The sequence below is a fragment of the Zosterops lateralis genome (assembly GCF_965231275.1).
Source record: "Zosterops lateralis genome assembly, chromosome: 1".
Taxonomy (NCBI): Eukaryota; Metazoa; Chordata; class Aves; order Passeriformes; family Zosteropidae; genus Zosterops; species Zosterops lateralis.
Window position 1 is genome coordinate 6,199,412 of NC_139762.1, and position 27,706 is coordinate 6,227,117.

Genomic DNA, 27,706 nt, shown 5'->3' on the forward strand with positions numbered 1-27,706 from the left:
TGATTCAAATGTTAATCGATTTCATATTATTTCATTCTTAAAATTAAAAGTTAAGCTTTTAATAAAAAATATTACAGCACATCACTCAGCTGTGCCAACTGCATGCGTTGTTTAAGCTAGAAAAGGATGAGATTTTGCATAAAGGGATGTAAGCAAAACTCTTTGATAGACTACCCACAGAAACCTTTGGCAATACAATCAATTAAATCTAATTTAATTAATTAAAAAAAAACCCCAAAGTATCTTGGTTGGGCTCTAACCTCATGATCTTTGTAATATGGGTCAAGATCCTCCAGTGGTTCCCCAATGAGCTCTGGAGGAGGATTTCCATAGAGAGCTGGCAACTTCTGGAAAGCTTTTAGGTCGAGCTGAGGATGTGGTTTCTCCTCAGTTTTTGGCTCTGTGGCATTTCTTTGACGAATCTTTTCAGCAGCAATTCTCTTTTTGATCTCTGCCAAGGATTCCTGAGTGAACCTACGGAAGTTGTTGGTACCAGGTAGCAAGAATTCAGCCATTTTTCATGCTTCTCTTTCTGTCACTAATTCTGTCCAAACAATAGAAACAAGTAGAAAGGAAGTCAAGTAAAACTGGCAAGTTATGGAAATGAAACAACTGTTTGACTGTGCATGGCTAAGAACATCAACTTTCTAAGCCACCAGCTTCTACAAAGAAGAAGAAAAGAAGAAAATATATGATCAATGCCTTTTACAGAGCTCAGTCTGCTCAGTATTTTTTCCAATTATATGCACAGATAGGATATGAGCCAACCTCTATAAACTTAAGAGTGTATTTGGAGCACCTCATTTAAGATACACATTACCCTAAATGCTCCTGAGCTGCTCAGACAAGAAAAAAAAAGAAAAAAACCCAAACTCAAACCCAAACTAAACCAAATAACAGCAACAACAACCCAACAGAAAAAAAAGCAAAACAAACCAAGACAAAACACCAAAAAACAAAACCTCTCGGGTTTAATCTGGTTGTTTTCTCACCTGAGATTCCAAGGCTGGCTGGTGGTTCCTGTGGGCACGAATGGAGTGATTTTCCCTCTTGACCTCTGAAGGATTTAGGGTTTGCTGTCTGACTCTGTGTCTCTGTGTTCTGTGCTGAGCTCGGTGCGGCGCGAGAATGAAGGGAGTCTCAAGGTCTTGGTTTTCTTGATTTCTCGCATTGTTTATTAGTTCTTATCTTACAATTCTCTGTGTCCAGCCAAGATGTTCACAGCAGCTTGGACACGATGTGACTCCCCTCCTGTGTCTGGCCAAGGTGTTCACAGCAGCTCGGACATGAGGCAACTCCCCTCCGTGATGGGAGGTCCCTACCTCTTATACAGACAACTACGTACCCATTGTTTACAATTCTAGGCCAATGTCTATCACCTGTACTAACAGGGTCATTTCTACTTTGATCCAATCCACTGAAACTACTTTGTGCCCACGTCACTGTAGAAGATGGATGCCAAGGGAGAAGAAGAAGAACCCAGGGCACCGCCCTAAAATCACCATCTTGTCCCTTTGCATCTACATTCGAAAAACCCCAAACTACAAAATCTTCTGCACAGTGATAACTCCACTACTCTCAGTAACACCTTTGTGACTTGCAATTCTTCTCTCTGTTAGATGCTTTTTTCATGGACTAAAACCAAAGACTGTGTCTTCCTGTGCTCTGTGCCAGGCAAACCCCCTGCACAGACCCCAGACCCTCTTTTTCAGGTCCCAGGCCTCTCTACCGAGGTCTGTGACTTCCCAGGGCACCCAGAGGGATGCCCTGGACTCCAACAAAAATCCCCTACTCTTCTGGTTCAGCCCAATATTTGGAAATGGGACAGTAAGCCCCATCAAATTGCAACATCAAATCTATGGAAGCTGTCAGCAACAGGAGGATCAAATATTGAATTAACTACTAAGATGGGAATACTCAGAAGGAAAGTCCATCCTGGTGGAGCCAGCACAGGAACAAGCAGCATCCAAGAGGATTTAATTTGTGACCCACAGAGTCAGTACTGATTGACATGGAGCACAGAAATGCTTGATCTGACAAAGTTTGTATTTTATGCCTTCCTCTCAGAACAAAAAAAAAAAAAAGTGAGAATAGACTAGAAAAACACTTTGCCTTTTTGATTACAAAATCTGACCGGGTTTTGGATAGAATCCATCCACTAAACACAACCTGAGTGCATGCTCTCCAAGGAGATTTCTCTAAAACATTTCCTTTGATTATGACCTCGGGGAGGAGATTAATTCAGTAAAGGGAACTCCTGAGCCAGTGCAGCCCCACCTGCACAACTGTGCAATGAGGCCACCCGGTCCAGGGCTTTCCCTGGGGTGGATCAGGGCTGAGCAGGCACAGAAGATGATCACCTCAGAGGCACTCGATCAGGTTTTTTTTCATTCAGAAGCTGCCACCACCCTTTCAAGAGTGCTTCAAATTTGACACTAAAAACAGCAGTGAAAGCTTAATCTTGATATTTAAATCCTCCTGCCCGACAACCTGTTCTTCCACCTTTCCTTTCCAGACACTGCATGGGACACCCCAGGAAAACACAGCCTGAACCAAGAGGCTTTGTTTTATTTTGTGAACAATTTTTGTGTGTGTGTGTGTGTGTGTGTGCTGACTGCCACTGTAATGCCTTTTCATTTCTCCCCAAATGCAACATGATTTCAGTTGACCTCACATTGCTGAGCTGTAGGAAACCATTGCTGTGAGAACAACAGCTGGAGGCCAGTGACAAACTAACTGCAGGGAAATTGCTCCATTTTTGCAGTCTGCCTGCCTCTCCCATTAAAGCAGCACACAAAATTACAAATATGGGGAATAACCCTTGCTCCCAGCACAAATTAGCATCATTTCTGGAAGAGAAATAGGACAGTCAGGCAAGAATACTCATTATTTTATACTTTTCAATAGCAGGGTAGAAGTCTGGAAGCTGTGTGTAGTATTACAAAAAAACCAGAAACTACAACATCCACTTGCAAGATTTCAAGTCTTCATCTGGACAAAGTGGTGTTTGTTTTGTTGATGTTCAGAGTAATTTAGATGTTGTGGTATCAGTAATGGGAGCTGTGAATGATGCATGAAAAGATGCAATTTCTCTGCAATGCACGGAGGGAATACAATAATTACTTTGTTAGGCTTTGTGCCAAATTTTCCAAACATATCCATCCCTCCACTTCCATAAAAGTTTGCCTGATCTCAAAAGCACACCATTAAAATTCTGTGTTTGTTGCAGGTTTCTTTGTGGTTTTATGTCTTCCCTTCCAAGAAACCATCTTGTAACCTTCCAGAAAAGAAACTTTGATTCTCACACCATTTTCCCCTCAAGACTATTCCAGGGCAGAGGAGATTCTAGGAAAACAAGAGATTTCTGGCTAAAGCTAAGGATAGGGAATTAGAAGGAGGTATGAGGAGTCCTTTACCAGAGCTGGAGAGGAGGCAGGAATACCTTTCCTGCGGGTTTTATAAATTGCTTCAAACAATTATGAAAAAAAAAAAAATCAAACATTAAGGGAAGGAAATCAAGCCTTGAGCTTGTTGTCTCACAAGTCAGCAGCAAAATTTCCATGAGAACAATTGCAAGCCATGGAGCAAAAGGCTAAAACTACACTTTTCATCCATGGGAAATTCTAAACTAATCAGCCTAATGCTGAATAAAATCTGAGAATTATTAGAAATTGAGTAATTGGGGAAAAATGTCCCTGATTCATTCAAGGGTTTTAAAAAATATCCCCAAAATTATTTGTTACTCATAGTCTCAGAGAGGGTAGCACACAAAAAGACAGTTGAGATGTATTTAGTTTTTATGTGACCAGGTACCAATGGAGCAATTTGATCTAAAGAAGAAAAAAAAAATGTTAATGCAAAACTATTTTTCTCCTTTATGTCACAGAAGAAACAAAGTACCATGTTGGCCTTTTCTCTAGACTTGAAATACCTACAAAACAATGTGATATTTAATATGTCTTGAAAATTAAAATTTTTCTTATCCTTGGAATTCCTGAAGTCCAAACATTGATAACTAAATCACCATGATCAAAGAATAATTATTTAAATTAAAAACCACAAAGAAACAAACAAAAAAACATTTATGAATTGTTCTATTAGCTGTCAAACATACTTTCTCTGAATTGTTTCTCAAATACCAAAATGTGTAGCTGATTATAGTTCCAAAGTAAGGATGCTTTCTTCCAAGTGTGTTTTCATCTTTAGAAATACTCATTTCTGAAGACGAAACACTGGGAACCAAGGTTATTGTTAAAGATATTTTCGCTGCTTTTATTGCTATAGCAATCACCCCAATTCAATCCCAGTTAATGAATAAAATTGTTCTTAATTATTTGCTTTTATGGCTTTGTCATCTGTTAAAAAGAGAGGTGAAAAATGTTGACTATTCCTGTGTTCAGCATGACCAAAGTATGATCATATTAATGTATGATCAGAGTGGCCAGAACCGATTTCTGTTTGTTTGTTTGTTTGTTTGTTTGTTTGTTTGTTTGTTTGTTGGGCTTGGAAGATTGTTACTATGCTTCACTTGGGCTGTGTTGCTTCTTTTTACACCTGAATTTCCAGAGGAGAAGACAAATTTTTCTAGAACTAAATTTAAAAAAAAAGGTTAAGTAATAGCAGATCAAAATTTCTGTAGAACTCTTCTACTCTCTCCAATAAAAGTTTCTGTGTTTTGAGGCAGATGATTTAATCAAACCAAACTGACATTTTCTTAATGGCTCTTTAAGATACATATTAAAATAACACTTGTGTATTGACACTTGTAACTTTTTAGTCAGAGAATAATTTGGGTTGAAAGGGGACTTAGGAGGTTCCTCAAAATGGGTAAGTCATGAGGTCAGACAAATCTCCAAGAACAGAGTCAGCACAACCTCTTTGAGTGACCTGTTCCAAAACTTGACTGTCTCAACCCATTTGGATCCCCCTTGTTTTAACTCATGCCTCTTGCCTCTTGTCTTCCCACTATACAAAACTCCTACAATAAAAAAGAAAGAAAATATTGCATTCATAGAATAATGGAATGGGTTGGGTTGGAAGGGATCCTTAAGGTCATCCAGTTCCAATCTCCCTGCCATGGGCAGGGACACCTTCCACTATCCCAGGTTGCTCCAAGCTCTGCACAGTCTGGCCTGGGACACTTCCAGGGATGAGGCAGCAACAAGATTCCCTGGACAACCTGTGTCAGAGCCTCACTACCCTCACAGGAAAGGATTTCTCCCTAATATCCAGTTTAAATCTCCCCTCTGTCAGTTTAAATCCATTGACCTGTCACTCCATTCTCTTGCCTAAAGCCCCTCTCCAACTCTCCTGGAGCCCCTTTAGGCACTGGAAGGGGCTTTAAGGTCTCCCTGGAGCCTTCCCTTCTCCAGGCTGCACAGCCTCAGCTCTCTCAGTTTGTCTTTTATTTGAAAGGTAAAAGGCAACCCCCAAAATGACTCTATAAGGAGAGCACATCTTATCCCTTCTTCAGCCCATTTACTTACTCCTCTATTGCAGCCTGCAAGGAACTTTTCCCAGGTCAGATTATCACCACCCTGTGCAGCTCCACTGAGATTGCCAAGGGAGGCAGACCCTACACCCTCCTTGCAATCAACAAAACCCTGAATTCAGAGCAGCTAATGATGATTAAACACAGAAATTAACATAGACACATGAAGAGTACAAAAAAAAAAAAAAAAAAAAAAAAAAAAAAAAAAAAAAAAGGCAACAGATTTTTCTCACTAGTGTGAAGTAAATCTGAAGTAAATTCCCACTCTGAAGGAAATCTCCACTCTTCAAACTGGGATTTACAGATTACTCCATGCTGGAGAATGAAGGTAGGAAGCAGTGTGGAGACTCACAAAATAATTCACCTGATAAAGCCAGTTAGCATTTATCCAGTAAGCCCTTCTGGGGTGGGATTCATTTCACCTCAGTGCAGACATCTTGAAATTACACACCCACACCTCCATGAGCTCCCACGCTGCCTGATGAGACCCTTTTTCACATTTATTTCAGGAAAGAAATGACAGTTGACTACAACTGATGACCTAAAATGTCTCAAGTGAGACGAGATAAATTCAACTCTTTGCATGCATGACACCTTCTCTTCTCACTGCCCCTACTACAACTGCTGAACTTCCAAAGACTGGTGACTCTACAGCCCGTGGTTGGACTGGGCAAACATCATTAATCACCAGCAGACTGTGAACACATAAAAATTCTATGCCCAATACTGAATTGTCTAGTTAATGACTACTTCCAGCACAAGCCTTCTCAGCAATTAGTGAAGCATTAAGTCACATTTTCTTTTGCCTGGTAAGGGGCCACTAATTTTCAGCTACTTTGCCATCATAAATAATTTAAATCCGTGCAGAGATCACTTTCTGTAAGTGCTTGAGCAGCCAATTGACAAGTTGTCAAATGGCCAGTTGCAAGCACTGAGGAAGCACAGAAACTCTGTGGCAGCAGCACAGGAGTGAACCTGAGAGAAAAGAGTTGAAAAGCTGTGAATGACCGTGGATCAGTCCATTGCTGCAGGAGTTAGGATGAGTTAGATGTAATCACCTGGTCATTAACCCATTAAAGTTCATCAGCCCATGAACTTTAACTGGTGGCTTTGGTGTCCCCAAGGAAATAGCCAAAGCATGGAAACAACTCGTTGGTCATCAAGAAGCACAAAAACCCTCCAAAATTGACCAGAACAAGATTGTAAAAGCCAACAACAAGTGCGACAATGTGGTTTGAAGTGAGTCATCATCATCCCGGCATTCCCTGCCCATCCCTGTCCCTGAGGATAGTGGGTGTAACCAGAAGAGAAGGAAACATTGGCTGGAAAGTCCATGAGCCAACAACGGGATCGGAACTCTGTCTCCAACCTCTGAGGAGCCCAGGGAGTGGAGGAGACCCCAAGGAATCCCCACAGCTCACGGCTATGGTTGGAACTGTCTTACAGGAAAGTTAACTTATAAAATTGCATCTAATTGTGGTTAAAGTGTGATAATACCTGAATCCACTGACCCCCCACACTGTGGCTTTATATAGAGGCAACTGCACAAAGAATTGAGATAATAATGTCTTTCCTCTGCTGTTATCAAGGAAATTGGTCACATGCTGGTCAGATGACAGGGAAATAAACCTCAGGTGTGAGGTTTTAAAAAACAAAGAGAAGAAACAGGTCAGGACCCAGCCCTCTCCTAACTTGAATAAGAAATGCAATATATCTTGATTCAGAAGTGCCATACCAAGAAATATCCACAGGTCTGGGGGCAGATCTAAGAAGTGTGGCCAGACAGTGTGAATTGTTCATTTCCATCACTCTGAAGCGGGGACAAGGAGGAGGAAAAGGAGAAGGAGAAAGGGAAATTTATTCATTTCACCAAGCTTGGCTGGCAGGGTCCTGCACAAGGAAGGAGAACATGCTGCAGGTTACACTTGGCTGCCAGGAGAGGGACAAGTTGTGATTTTTAACCATAGATTTTTTACAGTGCTGTCCTGAACCACCTGCAGATTTTATGGATACTCAGGCTTTGAACCAAACAAGGGGAATCTGAGTTGTCTTCACTACTAAGGAATGAGAGCTTTACTCTCACTGTCTCTAACATCCAAGAGCTTAAACATCCATGTAAGAATTGCTGCAGTTGTTAACTTGGGTGGGTTTTTTTGCATTTGAGATTTAGGTTTTTAAAGGTCAAACTGACAATATGTCAGATTTTTTGACTTTCCACATGTTCCAATAGTGGTTAATATAATGAATGGTTCCATAAACTTATAATTCATATTAACAAGACTTGATTACAAAAAATAAACGCTGTAGAAAGTCATGGTTTGGATTTTGGACTGTTACTGTTATAAATGGGCGGAGATAATATTTTTCTCCTTAAAATGCCTTTATTAATCAGCTCCTACAATGGTGGCTCGAGGGGTTTTGGCAGCCCGGTTCGCCCTGGAGGAGGAGGGTCCTGGTCAGCTCTGCAGCAGGAAGTTCAGCAGGGCTGGAGAACTCTTCCCTCGTTGGGAGTCTCTGAAAAGTTCTGAATTCTGTTTGTTTGCCTCGGGGTCTCACTTCTGGTTTGGTACTTTTAAGTTACAGTGAGTTACAAAAACTGGACCAGTCAGTTCCACTGATGCTCTAGGGTACACACAGCCTAGTATTGGTTCTTGTGGGTTTAAATCTTACTTATGTTTATTTTTATAGGGGTTATTTGGTGTTAAAAAAGGTTCCAGAATGCACCTGGGATTTCTAATCTGCATGTACGGGGTCGCCCTGGGGGCGCAGGGGCTGCAGAGGCTCTAGCAGTCTCATGGCATGGCTGCGCTTGGGGAGCAGGTGTCTCGGAGGTCTCAATGGTGGCGGGGGGGTGTGTATGCTTCTGGTGGCTTTGCAGTGGGAGCGGTGTGGGAGCGGGGTCGGGCCGGGAGTCGGGGCAGTCTTGTGCACGGCAGGGGAGCAGGGACAGCCGTGCGGGCTCTTGGAGCAGCGGCGGGCCGCCCCCATCGGCTGTGCCACGCTGGAGCGGTGGTGGGTGCCGGGAGCCGTGGTGCCAGAGCCGTTTCGCAGCGGGGGAGGTCGGCTTGGGCCGGGAAGCCCGAGGCAGTCCCCCCCCCCCACTAGCAGCCGTTCCGCGGCGAGCTCGGCAGCCGGTGCCACATGACTGCAGGCGTCCGCCTCTCCCCTCCTGGCTTCTCGGCACTCACGGCGGGCGAACTCATTCTGGCATCGGTGGGGGGCTGCGGTTTTTAAAGAGCTCCCCCCTTTTTGCTTACCAAGGTGGCTTCTTGTTGTTACATTACAAAATAAACATTCAAGATATTAATACACTTATTACATAACAATCAAGGGTTTCAATTCTCCAAATTTCATTTCTTTCAATCCCTCCTCTTTCCTTTTGATCAGGTTTTTTTTTAACCTGCATCAACTTTTATTTTTGGTGATGTATTTTTTGTGACTTCTGATATTGATTATAATTTTTTTCTGCTTTATCAAGTGTTTTTGTACTAGAGGTTAGTTCTAGTACATTTGCAGGCTTTTTGGGGCTGAGTTTTAGAATTTGAAGACTTGCCTGTATGGTGGAGGTTATAATTCGAATAAAGAGGAAAATTATAATTACACTCAAGATTATAAATCCAGTTTTTTTCCACCAGACTTCTTTCAGGGGTTTAAAATTGTTCCACCAATTGACATTGACTTTTTTCCTTCTGGGAACTTTTTTGATTTTTGTCTTGGAGCAGCATTGTGATGAATTAAACTTTTCACAGAGGTTACCTTCATTTGCTAGCAAATAGTCTACGACTAATTTTATTCGGTCTATTTCTGCTTTTGTTTGGGCTATTTGATGGCTTATATGATCTAGGGCTAAGACTGTTCTATTTACTATCATTTTGAATAATGCCTGTGATTGAATAGTCTGGTTTAACATATCTATGAGAGTTTTGTACTTCCAAGACTCATTTTGTGTCCAGGTGATTGACTTACATGTTTTTCTGATTCTCTCTGGGATCCAAACTTTACCTGTCCAAGTTTGGACCTTGCTCATATCAATCACAGCTTGGTTTTGTTTTGTCATTTCTTGCTTAATTTTGGGGGGCTTTTTCTGAGGTGCTTTTGGTGTTGAAAGGAGTCCAAATTTGGGCCACATCTTTGACTACTAGGGACTTTTTGTAGCCAATTCTTTTTATCAAACTAATAAACAAGTTTTTACTGAGGGGTTTGCCCATTTCAGTTATTGTTTGTGGTTTTTCTTTTATGAGGTTTATAACTTTTCTTAAAATACTTATTTCTTTTAGCCAAAACCATTCTCTTATAGAGCACTCTCCAATCAGGCTTTGCTCAAAGGTGGCAGTATTTCTTGTGACTAATTGTTTTCTCTCTTCCTGACAGGTTGAGAGTTGGAGGTCAGCAAAGCAAGTGGGATTTGCGTTGGTATAAACTTTTATTGAAGACTGCGAGTTCTTCCCATCATTGATGGGAGAATGTCCCCCTGAACCAGTTCCTCTTATGGGTCTACTCATCACCCAGACTATCATTAGTCCTCCCAAGAGTCCAGTATGAACCTTTCCCATCTTTAGGTCTCACCTGGCCTTGCTTCTTGGTTTTAGGAGCTTTTCTGGTTCAGCTTCCAGAGTTTTTCTCTTGCACCATCACACTTGGCTGTTAACTTTTAGGTAGCTTTCTTGGGTTGTGCTCTATGAGAGATTTCTAAATTTTTGATTTCTTTTTCAGCAAATATTTATACTAATTTAAAACAACAAACAATCCCACAACTTCTGTGATTGATATGCGCTCTCAGTAACAACATTACAACAATAACAACAACAAACTCTCAACAACAATATCACAACCACCAATACAAACAGTAAAAAAAACCTTTTGTATGTAATACTTGACTTATGCAGTTCTTTTTCACTGAGTTTCTGGTTTCTTCTTGAAAGTTATTTTTAAAGGGTCTGTATGTGAAACAACCGTCCACTGGGGATGTTTTCTTGGAAGATCCGGGCTGGACAGATTGTTCGGAGCTGGCACTGGTCTTTTCACTCTGGTCTTTAGCAGCACCTGGAAAGGACTTGTATATTTTGGGGTTAATGGAGTAATTTGGTTAATATTTGAATTAAGGGGAGAAGTTTGGGGATTTTGGGGTTCTGGTTTTTCTTTCTTGGTAACCTCCAGTACTATAGGGGGTTAACAAGAATGGAAGTTTGAACATTATTTCATAAGGGGAAGCTCTTATGTTAGATTGGGGCCAGGTTTTAATTCACAGAAGAGCAAGAGGCAAACAGCTGAGCCAATTTAGCAGTGTTTCCTCTATTAATTTGGTTTACACAATTTTGAAAGTCATACAGTTTATGACTTTTTAATTTTCATCATCTTCCCCCTTTAATATACTTTCTAATGCATCTTTTTCTCTCTTGATTGCCTCATCAAAAGATAACTTTTGGCAACCCTTTTTTAGGTGCCCTATTCCTTCACAGTAGAAACACTTTCGAGTTTCTCCTTGTCTTTTAGGGGTCACCCAGGGTAGTAGATTATTTCTTTGCCCTCTTACTGGCTTCCCATTCTCTTGGTGGGGTGAACTCTGGTTGGATACACTTTCTCTAGCCACAGCTACCACGATTTTTCCCTTTGTTATGGCTTTTTCTTCTTCTCTTCTTAAATAGACTTTTAAGGCTTCTCTTAACAAGTCATTTATTCCTCTATCTTGCCAGTCTTCCATCTTTTCTAATTTTCTTCTAATATCTGGCCAGGACTTGGTAACAAACTGTGTTTTAAGTAACACCTGGCCTTCAGGGCTTTCCAGGTTAATGTTAGAATATACTTGGAAATTTTGCTTTATTCTACTCAGCCAAGTGGCTGGGGTCTCATCCTTTCCTTGCATACTATCAAATGCAAGTTTTGAGTTATTGCTTTGAGGGACTGACTCTTTAATTCCTTTGATTATCAAATTTCTATAATCATCCATATTCCTCCTGTCCTCTTCCCTATTTGGGTTCCACTTTGGGTCACTCACTGGCAGTTTATGTTCACCTGGGGGCCCTATTCTATTCTCCCTTTCCGAAATCTGTATCCCTGCTGTTCGGATCATCCTTATCTCCTCGGGGCTAAATAAAATTCTAAATATAGAATTTATTTCCACCCACGTGAAAGTATTGGGACCCAGGAACTGATTTACCTGTTCAGCCACCCCCACTGGTTCTTCTACTAAGTTTCCCAGTTCCTTTTTGAAGTTCCTGACCTCTGAGGCTGTCAGGGGGGCATTTACAAATCCCACCCCTCCAGCAACTCCACCCATGGGAACTTCCCTCAAAGGAAAAAGCTTAGCTTTAGATCTGGTGTTATAAGAATGTCCCTCTGGATTATTTTCAGGGGGATGCTCTATGCTTGGGGTGGGCAAATTTGGTTCCCAATTTGCAGGTGGGGCTGGAACCATGGATGGCAAGGGAGAAAGAACATAGCTGTTGTTAGGGGATACTGGGGGTATTTCTGTTGTATAGAAGGGGTTAGTACTTGATGGAGGGAGACTCACCGGAGGGCTGGTTAGGGAAGGGGCAAGGGTATTGGTAGGTACAGTTTGAGGATTAGAGGGAGGAATAGGGGAATTAGTTTGAGGGAGTCGAGGGTGGCTTGGGGCTGAAGGTATGGGAGAAACAGGGGTTACAGTTTGGGGAAGTCGAAAGGGGTTTCCAGGGGGAACCTGGGGCATATCCAGATATGCTGGAGGGGGAGGTAAGTAACTAAGTTGATCCCAAGTAGGGCTATTCTTTTCTTTATATTTATCACTCTTTTCTTTTTTCCCCTGTAATTTACAAAGTTTTATGTTTTCTCTGTTCCTGCTCTGTTCTTCCCAACAAGTAGCATACTGTACTTGTTCTGCTTTTATGTCACCTTGGGCTCTCAGATGCTGATTTAACTGAGCACACATCCAAGGGTCTGCTGTTCCATGCCATGGCCATTCTCCAGGTAAACCCAGAGTAGGCCATACTTCTATACAATAATGAATCATCTTGATTTTATCCAAATCTCTAGTACTCTCCTCCCTGTCCCACTGTTCTAACATCCTTCCTAGTGGGCTCCCTGGAGGGATATGTGGTATTCTCTCTGCTTTTCAGCCTCTCCAGGCTTACTTATCCAAGCACCCATTCTACTTGGTAACTTTATTAAAATTTCTTTAAAGCACTTTCACTCAAACTCACTCAATTCACACTCACTCGTGAGCTCTGGAAGCAGTTCGTATGATCCGCCCTTAGGGCCCCGACCACTGCCACAGCCAGCCCCCGGTACCCGTCAATGGCCTCAGCACTCCTGGTGCTTCAGCCACCACCCCAGCCGGTACCCTCTTTCACTCCTGTGTGTCTGGCGTATCCCCGTAAGCAGCCGGTCAACCTGGGCCCAGGGTTCCAGTTACTACTTCTGCCAGGATACACACACACAGCATGCGACTCACTCACTCGCCCTATCGTCAAGTCCCTCGCACGCTGGAACTTCCCTAACTTTCACTCACTGCACCCGGTAGCACCGGCTTTAGATACCCCTGCCCAGCTTTACCTCTCTGTGCCCGGTAGCATGGCGCTCCTGGCCACCCCCGCCCAGCACGACACACTCAAGCCCGGTAGTGTATCTAATCCGACCCCTGCCCAATGCACTCTTCACACCCGGTAGCATGCCCCCCTTTGGGCACCCCTGTCCAGTGTGACCGTCCTGTACCCCGTCAGTTACCTCAGCCTGGCCACTCCTCCCTTGGGAGCAGCCCCTGGTAACCTTGGCCAGTACCCCTTGCTCTCCCCACACCCCTGCAGGTCCCTGGGAGCAGCCTCCTAGCCACCCTTTCTCCAGCGTCGGTGTGGTGTGTGCCTCACACACTTGTCCCTGGCCTGCCCGCACACTTGAGGTGACCTGGGTGGTTTGCCCCTACAGGTTTAGGGGAAACCTACAGTACCACTTACTCTATGACGTGCCACTCACACTCTATTCAGCCTCGGCACATCCGGAGGAGGGTCCTCTACACCCCTGGAGACGCCTCTCTCAATCTATTTCCTTTCGCTTCCTCCTGTCTCTGACCACTCTTCTCGTGAAGAGGTGGAACTGCAGTACTGAGGAGTCCTCACTCGCAGTGGGGGTCCGAGCTGCCGGCCCCCGTCTCACTCACACACACACTCGTCCGTCTCCTGCTACCGAGTTTATACTTACCCGGTGCTCCTCAATGGCGCCCCCTTGTGCCTGCCGTGTGTCCCTCGAGGCTGGCGTGCGTTGTCCTCTTTGGTCCAGGACGCCAGCTGTCCAGGAGGTCCAAGGTGGGCGGCGCCTTCCCGTCTCGGTCCTCTTCTGGGCGTGGCCAGTCCCGGGCGAGCTCCCAAGTTGTTATAAATGGGCAGAGATAATATTTTTCTCCTTAAAATGCCTTTATTAATCAGCTCTTACAATGGTGGCTCGAGGGGTTTTGGCAGCCCGGTTCGCCCTGGAGGAGGAGGGTCCTGGTCAGCTCTGCAGCAGGAAGTTCAGCAGGGCTGGAGAACTCTTCCCTCGTTGGGAGTCTCTGAAAAGTTCTGAATTCTGTTTGTTTGCCTCGGGGTCTCACTTCTGGTTTGGTACTTTTAAGTTACAGTGAGTTACAAAAACTGGACCAGTCAGTTCCACTGATGCTCTAGGGTACACACAGCCTAGTATTGGTTCTTGTGGGTTTAAATCTTACTTATGTTTATTTTTATAGGGGTTTTTTGGTGTTAAAAAAGGTTCCAGAATGCACCTGGGATTTCTAATCTGCATGTACGGGGTCGCCCTGGGGGCGCAGGGGCTGCAGAGGCTCTAGCAGCCTCATGGCATGGCTGCGCTTGGGGAGCAGGTGTCTCGGAGGTCTCAATGGTGGCGGGGGGGTGTGTATGCTTCTGGTGGCTTTGCAGTGGGAGCGGTGTGGGAGCGGGGTCGGGCCGGGAGTCGGGGCAGTCTTGTGCACGGCAGGGGAGCAGGGACAGCCGTGCGGGCTCTTGGAGCAGCAGCGGGCCGCCCCCATCGGCTGTGCCACGCTGGAGCGGTGGTGGGTGCCGGGAGCCGTGGTGCCGGAGCGGTTTCGCAGCGGGGGAGGTCGGCTTGGGCCAGGAAGCCCGAGGCAGTCCCCCCCCCCCACTAGCAGCTGTTCCGCGGCGAGCTCGGCAGCCGGTGCCGCATGGCTGCAGGCGTCCGCCTCTCCCCTCCTGGCTTCTCGGCACTCACGGCGGGCGAACTCATTCTGGCATCGGTGAGGGGCTGCGGTTTTTAAAGAGCTCCCCTCTTTTTGCTTACCAAGGTGGCTTCTTGTTGTTACATTACAAAATAAACATTCAAGATATTAATACACTTATTACATAACAATCAAGGGTTTCAATTCTCCAAATTTCATTTCTTTCAGTTACCATTAACAGAAAGTACTAAATGCACCAAAAGTATCACAGACTTGCCATTTTGTCATTCTGATGATTCCATTCTGTACATTTTGATACAGAAAGGTCTTTCAGCAGCTAAATATATGGAGGAAAAAACTTAGGACAAAATGCATGAGAAATATTTCTCCCAAAACCATAACAAAATTCAGCTGGTCCATGAAAGAAAACCCCTAAAAAAACAACCTTTTAGAAACCCCCTAAAACACAGTTAAAAATCCTTTTAATTATAAGTTTTGAAAAAAATTAACTTGAGTGCACAATCACAATTTTAACTTGGATTGCCAAAGTTTTAGTAGTTCCAGAATTGAATGAAATTTTCAAATTACATGCTCTTTTGTCTGACACGTTTTTATAAATATATTAAAATGTGTCTAATCATGAACAAACCATTTACATTAGGTATGTCATTTAATAGTGTCACTTAATAAGGACATACATCATGTCATAAAGTTCCTCACTTTTCTTTATTAAATTCATTATTTGCCCTTTTCAAATTTTGAAAACACAAATTTCAAAAGACTTTTTTTTGTGGAGATGAAAAATAATCTCAGATTAAGTCACATAATTACAAAGAAACCCAAAATGTAGTGCAACAAAAAAATTAAAACATTTGAGACATAGAAAAGGAGCAGCACCTGTACCACAGGAAGAACCTCCAGAGCATCTTGTTCTCCCAGGTCTCAGTTTACAGTTTATTTTTCCCCACAGTTTCTCATGATAAAAGCATTCACCAGCCATAGTACAGAACATTCCACACATAACAGATGTAATTCTACCTTATTCCCAAACACAAAAAAAATCTATTTAGAATAAGATCCATTCTTAAGTCTCAAAACCCAAATGTTAGTCTGTATCAGAACAATATTACTAGGCATAAACCCATGTAAGAGACAGTAATGTTATAAAACTTAAGGTTGTTGAGATTTTTCTGTCTTTGCTTTGAAATAAATATTATAACTAGAAAATCTGAAGTTTGTAGATAATACATATATACATATGCAATTTTCATGCTCAGAAAAAAACTTTCTTACATTCACTTCTCTAGGATCCTTTTTTTTTTTTTTTTTGACCCTAGTTAACTTATTTCAGCAAAATAACAAATCAAAAACACTGGGGAAGCTCCTGTGCAAAGGAATAAATAAATACTCACTCCTTCCCACTTCCAGTTTTTTTTCATGCCACTCAGGAAGAAAAATCTGCTGCTCAGGTATTTTAATGATTTTTAGGCAAATAAAAGGTCACTGAATCCTATAGAAGAGTCTACCACAAACCACTTTTTTTTTTTCCCTAAGCAGAGAAAGTGCAGTAAACTACAGGACTTACATTATTTTCCATCCCTCTAAGTGAAGGTTCAAGGACTCACTTCATTTTGTGCAAGAGAAGCATTATCTCAGCCCAGTTATCTCCCAAGGAATAGTTGGAAAAACCTCCTCACTGCCTTTATCATCTCTGTGCCCCCTTCCAGCAATCCCTCACCACTCTGGAGATGCTATTCCTCCAGGAACTGAGCTATTTGCACCTGGGGGTGTTGAGGGAGGTATCTGTGTGAGCCATGGAAGGAGCTGAAGTGATTGCACAGGCTCTCCTGGAAGAGGCAGAAACCTCAGCTGGGGAGGCTCCAAGCTGAGCATTTCTCCCTGATCTTGTTTCATCCCTGGATTTCTGAGAGTCTTTCGCAGAAAATTGGGTGAGGCTGGACAAAGGGAATGGGAAACACGGAGGAAAATGTGTTTGTCAGCCTCACAGTGGGAGATGTCTGTGCTCTAACAGATTGTCTATAAAAGGTGCTGGCCTTTATATTTGCTTTGATTATCTCAGTTTCAATTCTCTGCTTTAGTAGAGACCAAAAGAAAAAAACAAGAGTGGATCTATAAAGTGAACTAAAAAAATATGACTGAAGCTGAGTGGAAGACTGGAACACTGGGGGCTCTTACCTCTGTGTGTGTGTGTGTAAATTAATGTGCATGTGCATGAACATGGACATATATATATATAAATAAAATGTCAGTGTATGTGTAAGATTCATAGATATGGGTTGCTCAGGGTATATATATATATGGTTGTTCTGGGGTTGTTCAGCCTGGAGAAGACTCCAGGGAGATTTAGAGCCTCTCCCAGTGCCTAAAGAGGGCTGGAGAGGGGCTTGGGACAAGGGCATGGAGAGATGGGACAAGGGGAAATGGCTCCACACTGAGAAGGGGCAGCTTTAGGTGAGATATTAAGATGAAATTCATTACTGTGAGGGTGATAAGGAACTGGAACAGATTATCCAGAGAAGTTGTGGCTGCCCCATCCCTGGAAGTGTTCAAGGCCAGCTGGATGGGGCTCTGAGCAACCAGGTCCAGTGGAAGGTGTCCCTCCCTGCCCATGGCAGGGGTTTGGAATTGAGCGATTTCTAAGGTCCCTTCCAACCCAAACCATTTGGTGATTCTGAGATTTATATTAATTTTATACAGATGATGGTATAAACAAGAAGCAGGTCAGAAGCCTGGGAGAATTCACTCACTCTGAGACCTGCAGCTCCCCCTGGCTGAAGCCACTGTTGGGTAGGATGGGAGAGATCTTTGTCCTTACAGCTGTGTCTGCACTCCTGTGAAAATGGGACTGGGCTCATTCCCTGGGCCTGAAGCTAAAGCATAGTAAACTTCTGCCCATGAAACTAAGTTTTCTTATCCTTCAAAAACAGGGAGGGAAAGAAAGAGCTCACCTCTGTAAGGAAGAGCTCCTGCAATTTTAGAGGATCCTTTCTCTCCTGCAGGGGAACTGGGTTTCTCTTCTCATTTCTCCAGGTGGTTTCCTTAGGGACAGAGAGTGTTATCTTATGATTAGTCTGGTCCAGAGGATCAGTGTTTCTGAATTTCCCTGGCTGAGGAACTTTTAAGACAGAAAGAAGACAACGTCACTGCATTAAGCATTGGCTGCACAAGAAAAAGGGTTAATTAGTAGACATTAAAGAGAGAAGCTAAAAATTATGCAATCATTACAGATAATACTGCACTTACAGGATGTCAGCACTAGTTAAAATAGGAGGAATCCAATGAAAGCCAAGTGACCTCTGGGTGGAATTTGAGATGGTGCCTCTCCAGCAAGAAAATGCATGAAAAATGTGAGCACAGTTTTGACAAAGAAAATCATGGTGCTGGATCCTTCCCTGTAACAAATATTCTCTGGATCAATAAAAAAATTTGTTAATCCTCTCTTATTTAATCCTTCACATCCTTGAGTAGAAGAGAAACTTTCAAGGGCAGTAGTCCTGCAAAATCCTGAGAAAAGTTCTATTTTATTTTCTGTTGAATGTCAGTTTGTTTCCAATCTCCTCCTATCTTTAAAGTTACTTTTTTTCAAAGCATGCAGGGCTGTGAGGAATGGGGGAAAGAACTCATGGTGGAGCACCAGATCTGTGGCTTTGACGTGTTGGTGGAAAATTGCTGGGTTTTGTCCAGAGCTTTACTTCATTAGGCTCTAAATTTAATGAGTGTTGCCACAGAAAGTTAAACTCTGTCTTGGAGGCTTTGGGCAGGGCACTGCACAGATAGTCTGATTTCATTGGAAGATGCACGTGTGTGATGGTGAGGAAGACTATCCACAAATGAAATTAGGAAATTTCATGGCAGGTTAGAGAGATCAAAGACTTGTTACTCCTTCTGACTTCTGAATTGTCACCACTATCCCACTTCAAAGTAATATCAGGTACAGAACAAATTTAATTCATATTGTCCCTTGTTCCCTCCAAGCTGTCATAGGCCTGATATAGACTTTAAACCATCTGACATTAATTTTATGAAGTATGAGCTGTTTGAAGCTTAGATATCAATGAAGGTGGATAAAGTTCACCTCCTTTGTACAAATATCTGCACTTTGCATTCATAGGAAAAGAACAGACAAATAATAAGGGTAGAATTTAAAATATATTTATGCCCCCCAAAGAAATATATAGATGCCAAATAGGATTTTCAGTGAGAATAGCATTGCAATCAATTTGACTTAAGCTCCTAAACACTCTTAAGAATGACACCATAAATGGTCTCTAGCACCAGTTACATAGACAGCTCTCCATCTCCAGTGCTCATTTAAATTTATATTTAACCTAAATTTAGAGATTTCACCCAAACTTCCTTACATTTCATCTAGAATTAGAGATGAATGGCAGACTTGAAGTAGCAGCTGGTCTTTGGCCTCCTCCCTATGAGTTATTCTCCTGTACTTTAGGGGGAAATAGAAGCTGCATTTTCCAGAGACAAGAAATAATAATTATTGTCACCCATGGATGAGGAAAGCAGGAAGGCATCCCATGGTTATCTCTGGCTTCCCCAGGTCCTTGTGCTAACCTTGAGATTGCCCAGACTGACTCAGAGATAAGATTAGCTCTCAGTGATTAAAAACATCCCAGGGTGTTCCAAAGGGAATTTTCCTTTACAGGTTCCTTTCCAGGAACATCCTGGTGTGCACTGAGCCATCCAAACCCACTGGCTGCTCTTGGTAAGGAGGTCACTAAATCCTTTCTGGCAGCCAGCCTGGTTTATGCCAGTGGCTGCTTGAAAAAGCAGGTGTTTTGTGTTCTCTGTGAGGCAAAGTAGCTTTGGGTCACAGCTCCCTGCAAAAGGCAGCAAATGCATGAAAAATGAAGAATTGTTGAACTGCAGCAGCTGAAAAACGTGGGGGTGCTGGAATTGTTTCATAGGTTTTTTAGTTGTAAGTTTGATGTGATTTGGACTTTAACCCTAGCTAGGTAAAGCTCCTGTCTTGGAATGTTCTTATCAGAAGTTGATAAGAGTTTCCAAGACAACCTAATCCTCTGCCTGGAGTTTCGGTCATCCCATTGTCTTTCTCCCTCATCTCAATGCATCTCCCCTCCCCACCCATCATCTCCCAGGCCCGAAACCTGCTGAGAGGTGTCGGACAGTGATTGGTGGATCTCTGAGGACCCCACCCGAATTAACCTGATTTGTTAATGTTGTGTATTGCATTTGGCATTAGCCACCTTGCTTTGTTTCATTGGTCTTGTAACTTGTGTCCACCCCTGAGATTTCTGGTGAACAAAAACTCCTTGCAAACCAGGCCTGAGGTCACTCTCCAGAGGCACAGGCCTGGGACCAGGGACTGCCCCTGTGATCCCCAAATAAAACCTTCTTCCTGAGCCTTAAGGAGTGTCCCCTCTTTCAAACCACAGCCGTGACAGCCAAGGCAAAGGTACTGCGGAGCCAAGACCCACGCAAAGGTACTGTTGGGGTGTATCAGAGCTAGCAGGGTGGTCCAGCCGACCGCTGGACTGGCCTGAGAGACAGATACGCGAAGCAACAGAAAAAAATTTAGTTGAAGGTGAGAGGAGCAGCATTCTGGGCTGCCCTGGCTGTGCTGATGAAATCTCCCTTGGGAATAAACTGGAATTCAGATGTGTCCCATCTCCTTTTAAATGTGTGGGGAGAAAATAGACAGTCCTTGCTGGACAGGGAAGGCTGAGGAGCCTTTAGCATTGATTTTTCCTTCCCTGTCCAAAACTAAATCCTTATTTTTTTCCCACTGGACTCAGAGCAAAGCTGTTTGAGTCCCTTCTGCCCCACCAGAAGGAAAAGTAAAGAATCTCCACCCCCAGCAAATTCTAAGTCTAAAAAGCAGCTGGAGGGAAATAAACCTCAAGCTAAAAGAAATTTTAAAATGTAGAAATGTAAATACTGCCTCACAAAATCTAAAACTTGCTAAATGAAGAAGAAAACCAAAAAGCATTCCACATTTTTAAAGAATAAAATATGGAAATAGTTCATAAAAAATTAAGGTGTTTAGAGGGAAAACATGGAGAGGCATTTAAAGAGCTGAGAGATCTCTGCATTCACAAATGACACAGAAATGGCTTAATGGAAAAAGGCAAATATTTAATAGTAATGGATATTTGAACTTAAGAAAAATTAATAATTAAAGACAAGTGAAACATTTATGTGATGTATGTTTGCTATTAGAAAAGAAGAATATTCATTAAGTACAAAGCAGTTTAATCTAAAATAAAGCTGGGCAGCTTTGAGTAAGAGTCAACTTGCCCTTCAGTTTTACCCTCCACAACTTGACAACAACTTTGAGGTAGGGAATGGTTATTTAAAATAAATACAAAAGCATTTCATTTCTTGGTCCTTTTAGAAATAACACCAAATTTATTTCTGTGTGATTCCTGATGATGCTGTCCTTAGTCCAAGGGAATCTTACACATTCTGAGCAGCACCCCTCTAACCAAAATAATAAATTACAGCTTTTCAACTGAAAGCATTGTAATTTCTAATGCTAGTCAGCATAGATTGGAACAAATTAATTTGCAACTTTGGTGCAAGTAATATTTCATTATAAAATTATGTTAAATTTAGAATTGCTTAGCTGACACAGTTTTACACAGATAAGATAAAGAATCTTATGCTCACTTATGCCTTTTTTTTCCCTCACTAGGATGAGGTTTATATAATAAATTTCCCTTTTTTTTTTTTTTTTTTTTTTTTTTTTTTTTTTTTTTTTTTTTTTGAGATGTATTGTTGATTTTATTTGGTTAATGAAATTATGGCATGAAAACTCACCTCTCAAATGCTGCCTGTCAACCCAGGAGTTATTTCCACCTTTGCATGTTGAAACTTTTCAGTGTTTTGGGATTTTTTTATAACACAAGAGAAACTGAGACCTCCTGGCCAAGAGGGGAAATCCTCATAAATTGCTGTTTATGGGATGAGTATCAACATATGTGGGATTTGTGGCCCAGGATGAAACTGAGGGAACAATGCTGCAGAGAGCTCCCAGTGATTTATGGAGGCTGTTTACTGCACAGAGATTAGAATGGCTTTTATCACATATTACATTGCTACTTTGCTTTAAAATAATAGCTGGAGCCATTTTGTGACCCATGTAATAGTGAAGTCTTAAATGGCATAAAGTAGCTAATTGGCATTTTTGTCAAAATAAAAGATCCAGGATAAAGGAATCTCATTTCTTTGTATCAGAGAATGAAATTATATTTTTTTAAAAAATCATGATGATGTAAAATTCAGACACTTTTGAATGGATAATTGTTATTACAGAGTAACAGCAAATTGCTTTCTCTGTAAGTATGTATTAAAATCATTCTGTTACATACAGTAATCTCCAGCTTGCTAAATGGTCTGATGCACATTTCCATCAGGAAAATTTGCTTATCACCTACTCAAATGGAAAAATACGGATTGCTCTCCTCTCTCTCCTCAGTGGCCTATCAGAATAATACTAAGAGAATTAGAGCAGGGAAGGAAATAAAGTTGTAATATTAATATGCCTAATATTGCTTCATCAAGGAGCATTAGGTGTATCCAGAAATTCCCTCACTCTTCCAGACACTGGATACTCACATGTTGAAAAACATTTTTTTTTAATCCCATATATCTTTATTTTTGTGAAGAAGCAAAACACAGAAGTTTGATTATCTGAGGTAAACCAGAGGCAGCTTTAGGTACTTGAAGATACCAGGCCCTGGAATTAAGGTCCAGAATAAACCACAGCCTTCAGATTTTAAGGACCTAAACACAGAGTACAGTGGATGAGCTATTTAATACATAATAAGATGATTGACTAAAGCATCTGTTTGGCTGTGGGCGGTTATTTAGAGACTGTATTATTTATCAGACAGGAAGAGTTGAAAAAAACCCAAGTGTCAGGCACTGTGTAGAAAGTGAGGTCCTCTTTTATAACAAAAAATAATTGTAAAGGAAGATCCAAACTGCACAGTCCCCAACAGCTCAGTGTGCCAGGTGTTGCATTGGGAACCACACCAACTCCTTTTTCATGCAGAGCAGGATTTTCTCTCTGAAAACTGCTCAAACTGAGCAACTCCACCTGAAAACACAATGATTTTTTCACTGCCTTGGAAGACTGAAATTAATTTTTGTTTTTTTGTTTTGTTTTTCACCCAAAAATTTCAGCTTGTGAGTGGGGAAAAAAAACAGGAGAAGAAATATGGAAAATAAAACTGAAACCTTCTATTTTAGGTGTTTACTTTTTTTTTTTTCTTTTTTTTTCTTTTTTTTTTTTTTTTGATTTTTACAGCCAAAACCATGACCTGTGTGTGTTGTGTACATAAACTTCATGCAATGTGTCATTCTTTCCAAAGGTAATGTCACTTTTTTTTCTACCAGCTTTACTAAAGTGTTGATGTTACAGTCGTAGGGTGCGTGTTGTTTTTCAGGAATTTTTCTACAGGAATTTCCAGAGTAAGGTAACTACCTGGTCACATTAAAAGAAATAAAAACCGTCTGAATAACAAGGACTCCTTCAAGTCCATGTTCAGCCTCCTACACTTCTCAAAGCAAATAACACTGGCCATAATTTTAAAGTCACTATATGCAAGTGGGGAAAACCACAATTTTTCCATGTCTATTCTTGCAATATCTTCCTCCCAAAGTCAGTTCCTCATAATTTTGTCTGTTTCATTCTACACTTTTTTCTGATTTCTCATTATCTTCCAGGTTTCTGCACTGCTCCCTCCCACACCAGGTGATTGTAACAGAGTAAACATTTACAACTTCTCCACTTGTCAAATTAACACGGGAAAAAAATAAAGGCAAACTTCCTCAAGCAAAAAAAAAAAAAAATATTCCAATTAAAAAATATGCTCCGGCTTTTGTTTTCCACACCTCTATCACACAACTGAGCAAAAAGCCAGTAGGGTACACAGACTGCAGGGTAGAAACCTTCCTCATTTCTGTGTGAAGGAAAATTTTCTCATTCAGAAAACTAAGGTTGAAGTCAGCTTAGAAAACACAGCTTCTGCCTCCGGTTTCTGCTCCTCCTTCAAAGGCCCTACTGAAATGTTATTTTGACTCACCTTGCAACAAATTAATTCCAATTAAAAATAAGACCACCACAACAACCCCATACATTATCACACTCGCATAAAGAGCAACATTCAAATATCATTAGTCACTGCCCAGAGAAGAGTCCTCTGGCTGACTTTCTAACAAAAACTTTCACAGAGGTGTTTGTTATCTCAGACTATTTATTGCAGCCACATGGGCACTCACTGCTTGGAGACTTTCTCACTGTGCTGGGGCTGGCACAGAGCACTAACAGCCACCCCACGCCCCCATTCCAAATTTAAAACGCACTCCAGAGAGCTCCATCTCCTCACTGGTGTGATACGTGGCACAGAAAGGAAACAGACAACACCCCCTCCTCGCCCTTTCGCCCACCGCTTTGCCTCCTGGTAATACAGGATAATTAAAAGGAATCTCTGCTGCACTTGCTGTGTGCACACTGTGTCACACACGGTGGAGCCTCTAATAAATGAAATTGAGTTTGGAGATGAAAAACATGCCTCACAAAAGCCACGGAACAGGCTGTATAGAGGGTGTTATTAGCAGAGAAGGCTTGGGGAAAAAAAAATATGGTGCTGCCAGTTGGTTTTATCTGGCTAAAAAGGTTGCAAATAATTGTAATAATCAGTTACTCTCGTGTTGTTCAGTCCATGGCAGGAGATCTGGCTCTCCTTTGCTGTCCCCTGGCATTTGCTGCTGCTGACCCTTCTGCTGAGTTTCAGTGGCTCTTGGGTGCTCTCCTCTCCTTGCCTCCCATCCTCCCTCTTTCCCTGGGAAATCCCTTCTAGCCCAGCTCTCTGCTGCCTCCAAACCCTGTAACCACCAGGAAGGACATTTTCTGAACTCCAGTTCAAAAAGGAACACGAGGAGTTATGGCCAAGGTGGTTGGGTGGGGGGAGGGAGCAGTGATCAAGGGGACAAACTTTATGTACAGCATTGGCAACTGCATGACTTTGTGGTAAACACAGCCTGGAATTCTGGCCATGAGTTGTCCTGCAGGAGATATGGAGGGGCTGGGAGGAGGCTGTAGAAAATCATACAACCAGGTGGTGAGAGGAAAGTGGTCTCCTTCAGTTTGAGTCTCTCTGGTAGGCTCCTGTTAGTGCTTCCCCAGACAAGTGAGAGAAACAATTTTCCTGCCAAGCTCAGCAGTTGCCACAGCACAGAAAATGTCTCCAATTTTGACAGGACAACTTTTTCCGCCTTTGTGAAAAAGCCACTAAAAATATCAGTCAAGTCCTCTTGAGCTAGATGGCTCCCGTGCACTAGGAAGAGGCTCTGAAAGCCTCAGACATCCACAGGACCTGTTTGTGCTGCTCACATGGTCTGAGGGAACAGAAAGCACATCAGGAGAGGAGGAAAAACACATCAGGAGTTTTTGGAGATGTGCACTAGAGGAGAGCAGAGAATTTAGATGCTGTCAAATTGGCTTGGGGACCTTGCCAAGCCCAGGAGCATCCCCAGAAAGACAAGACAGGAGATAATGACTAGCAATAAACACACATGCTGGCTTTTAAACATCTTCAGATAACCTCCTTCAATGCCTCTGTGCCTCACCAGTCACTCAGACCCACACTCTGTGGGCTGTAAGGTACATTGCATGTAACTAAAAGCATATTTAGTACCACTTGTTTAGACATATGCTCAACATGAATAGGCAGCAAAGTGCTGAAGTGTGCTCTCTGGAAGTTTTGTAGAGGTTTTTTGTGGTTTGTGGAATTTTTTTCATATGTTTCACACAAAAGAATTAAAAATCAAAAGCTGTTTCAAAGGTCAAATGCATTTGTGATTACAGACAGAAGATGGACAAATAGGAAAAAAACCCCCCAACTTCTGCACTTACTGTGATAAAGAAAACAAATAAATTGGATCAAAAAATGGCTGAGAGACAGAAAACACAGGTTTAGATGAAAAGTCAGTATGCAGGACCTCTGTAGTCTAATGGAGGGCTGCATCTGCACTTCTTTGTTACATTGATAAGTACAAGGGAAATAGAGGGTGAGCAGAGAGGTAACAACATCTCCTATACACAGTATTCACCAAGTGAATAAAGTCTGAGACATGGACTGAATGAGGAACACTAGAAACACCTACTCCACTTAAAAAAAGGAGAGGAGAAATACAAAGTGGAATATTAAGTTGTCAGAAAGTGAAGCAAAGCAGAGAAGGAGAAAATCTCACCTATTCATAACCTTGTCAGTCCTTAAAATCCCTGTATCAGTTCAGATAAGAAAGATGGAGTCTCTTTTTTTTTTTTTTTTTTTTTTTTTTGGTAGGGTTCCTTAGTCAAGACTTTTATGTAACATGAAGCTACGATCAGAGCAAAGTGTAATATTGATATACAGGAGGGCCATGCTGGGATAACATATAGGAAAGAGCTGATGGACAGTGGCTTGTTTTTATCAGTTCTGTTTAATAACTTTTCCAATGATCTGGACAAGGGGATCAAATGCAGCCTCAGTCAATTTGCAGATGACAGCAAGCTGGGTGGGAATGTTGATCTCCTGGAGGGCAGGAAAGGCTCCTCACTCTCTACAACTCCCTGACAGGAGGGTGCAGCCAGGTCAGGGTCAGTCTCCTCTCCCAGGGAACAAGTGATGACAGGACTGGAAGAAATGACCTCAAACTGCATATGAGGAGGTTTGGATTGGATATTAGAAAATATTTCCTCATTGGAAGGGTTATCAGGCATTGGAATAGGCTGCCCAGGGAGGTGGTGGAGTCACCCTCCCCACAGGTGTTTAAAAGACGTGTGGATGTGACACTTGGGGACAGGGTTTATGGGTGGACTTGGCAGTGCTGGGGTAATGGTTGGACTTGATGGTCTTACAAGTCTTTTCCAACCTAAATGACTCAATGGTCCAGAGGAAAGATCACTTTCAATGCTTTCAATAGGGTACCTGCAAGACTGGAAAGTATTGAGAAGGGAATGAGAATGACTGGGGAAATTTAAGAAGAGCAGCAATGGAAAATGGGCATCTTTCATCCTAGAAAAAAGGTGACTATCACAGTTAAAAAATAGCATGTATTCTGGAAAAGGAGAACAGGGAGCTTTGTGTGCTGCTAGTGACAAGAATGTGATAACAGTGTTTTATGCCTTAAGAAAATGGAAGGGGAAAAAGAAAAGAAGAATTCTCAAAACTAAAGATAAAGGAAATATTTTTCACTCTATTTCCCATTTGAACTGCTGAAGTTGCTGCTGCAGGCTGCCCCTGTGGACAAAACATTCAAAGAAAGATTTGTTGCCTGTGTAGATAAGGATATCCTGAGTTACAACAGTTAATAGAAAATTAGAAAAATATCTATACTTTGAGCTCTACTAATCGTTTTCTGGAGCAAATGGGGCTGTTTGATGCCACAGAGAGATGCTGCTCTGGGTATGCCAAGGCCAGACTGAGCCTGGGAATTCCCATATTTTATCTCCACCACACGTGGGGGGAAATCCAGCACTGAAGAAAATTAACAGGAGAAAGTATATCTTTAGCTTTTCCTTAAAACTAGTGCAATAAAAGCAAGCAGCAATGCAAGTTATTCTCTGCTCACAGTGCACCTGGGCTGAGTGCTCAGAGGTAAAAGCAGATTCCTCTTGCCTTTGCAGTGCACTTTATTGCTGAACCTGGAGCATGGAGCAGTCCATGGTCAGGACTTAATGGACACATAGAAATTCCTTTTAAAGGCACATCACTGTCCAAGTCAGATGGTGTTGTAATTCTGTAGCTTATGAACAATTTGAAGGTGCAGGAAAACTATGAAAATGTTTAGTCTGAATTTCCCATGGCAGATCTTTCCTCAAGTAGATCTCTCCTTTCTATGAGCAGTGATGAGAACAAAATGTGTAACTGAGGCAGAAATCCTCCTGTTTCACAAAATATTTCAAATATTTCCAATATAAGAACTTCATCTTTCACCACAAGGCTGAAAAAAACCTCACTGGATGGTCAGGAAGAGACTGTATTGGATTCAGCATTATCAATTCCTATGTTTTTCTGATCCTTGTATTT

At 42.1% G+C, this 27,706-nt stretch overlaps 1 protein-coding gene across 1 annotated transcript in view; it reads right to left on the reverse strand.

Annotated features, from left to right (window-relative positions):
* LOC310916119 (sodium channel protein type 5 subunit alpha-like) overlaps positions 1–27,706 on the reverse strand; it is a gene marked incomplete at its 3' end in the record, with an annotated part of 84,146 nt that overhangs the window by 32,170 nt on the left and 24,270 nt on the right. The gene's annotated exons all lie outside the window — the stretch shown is intronic.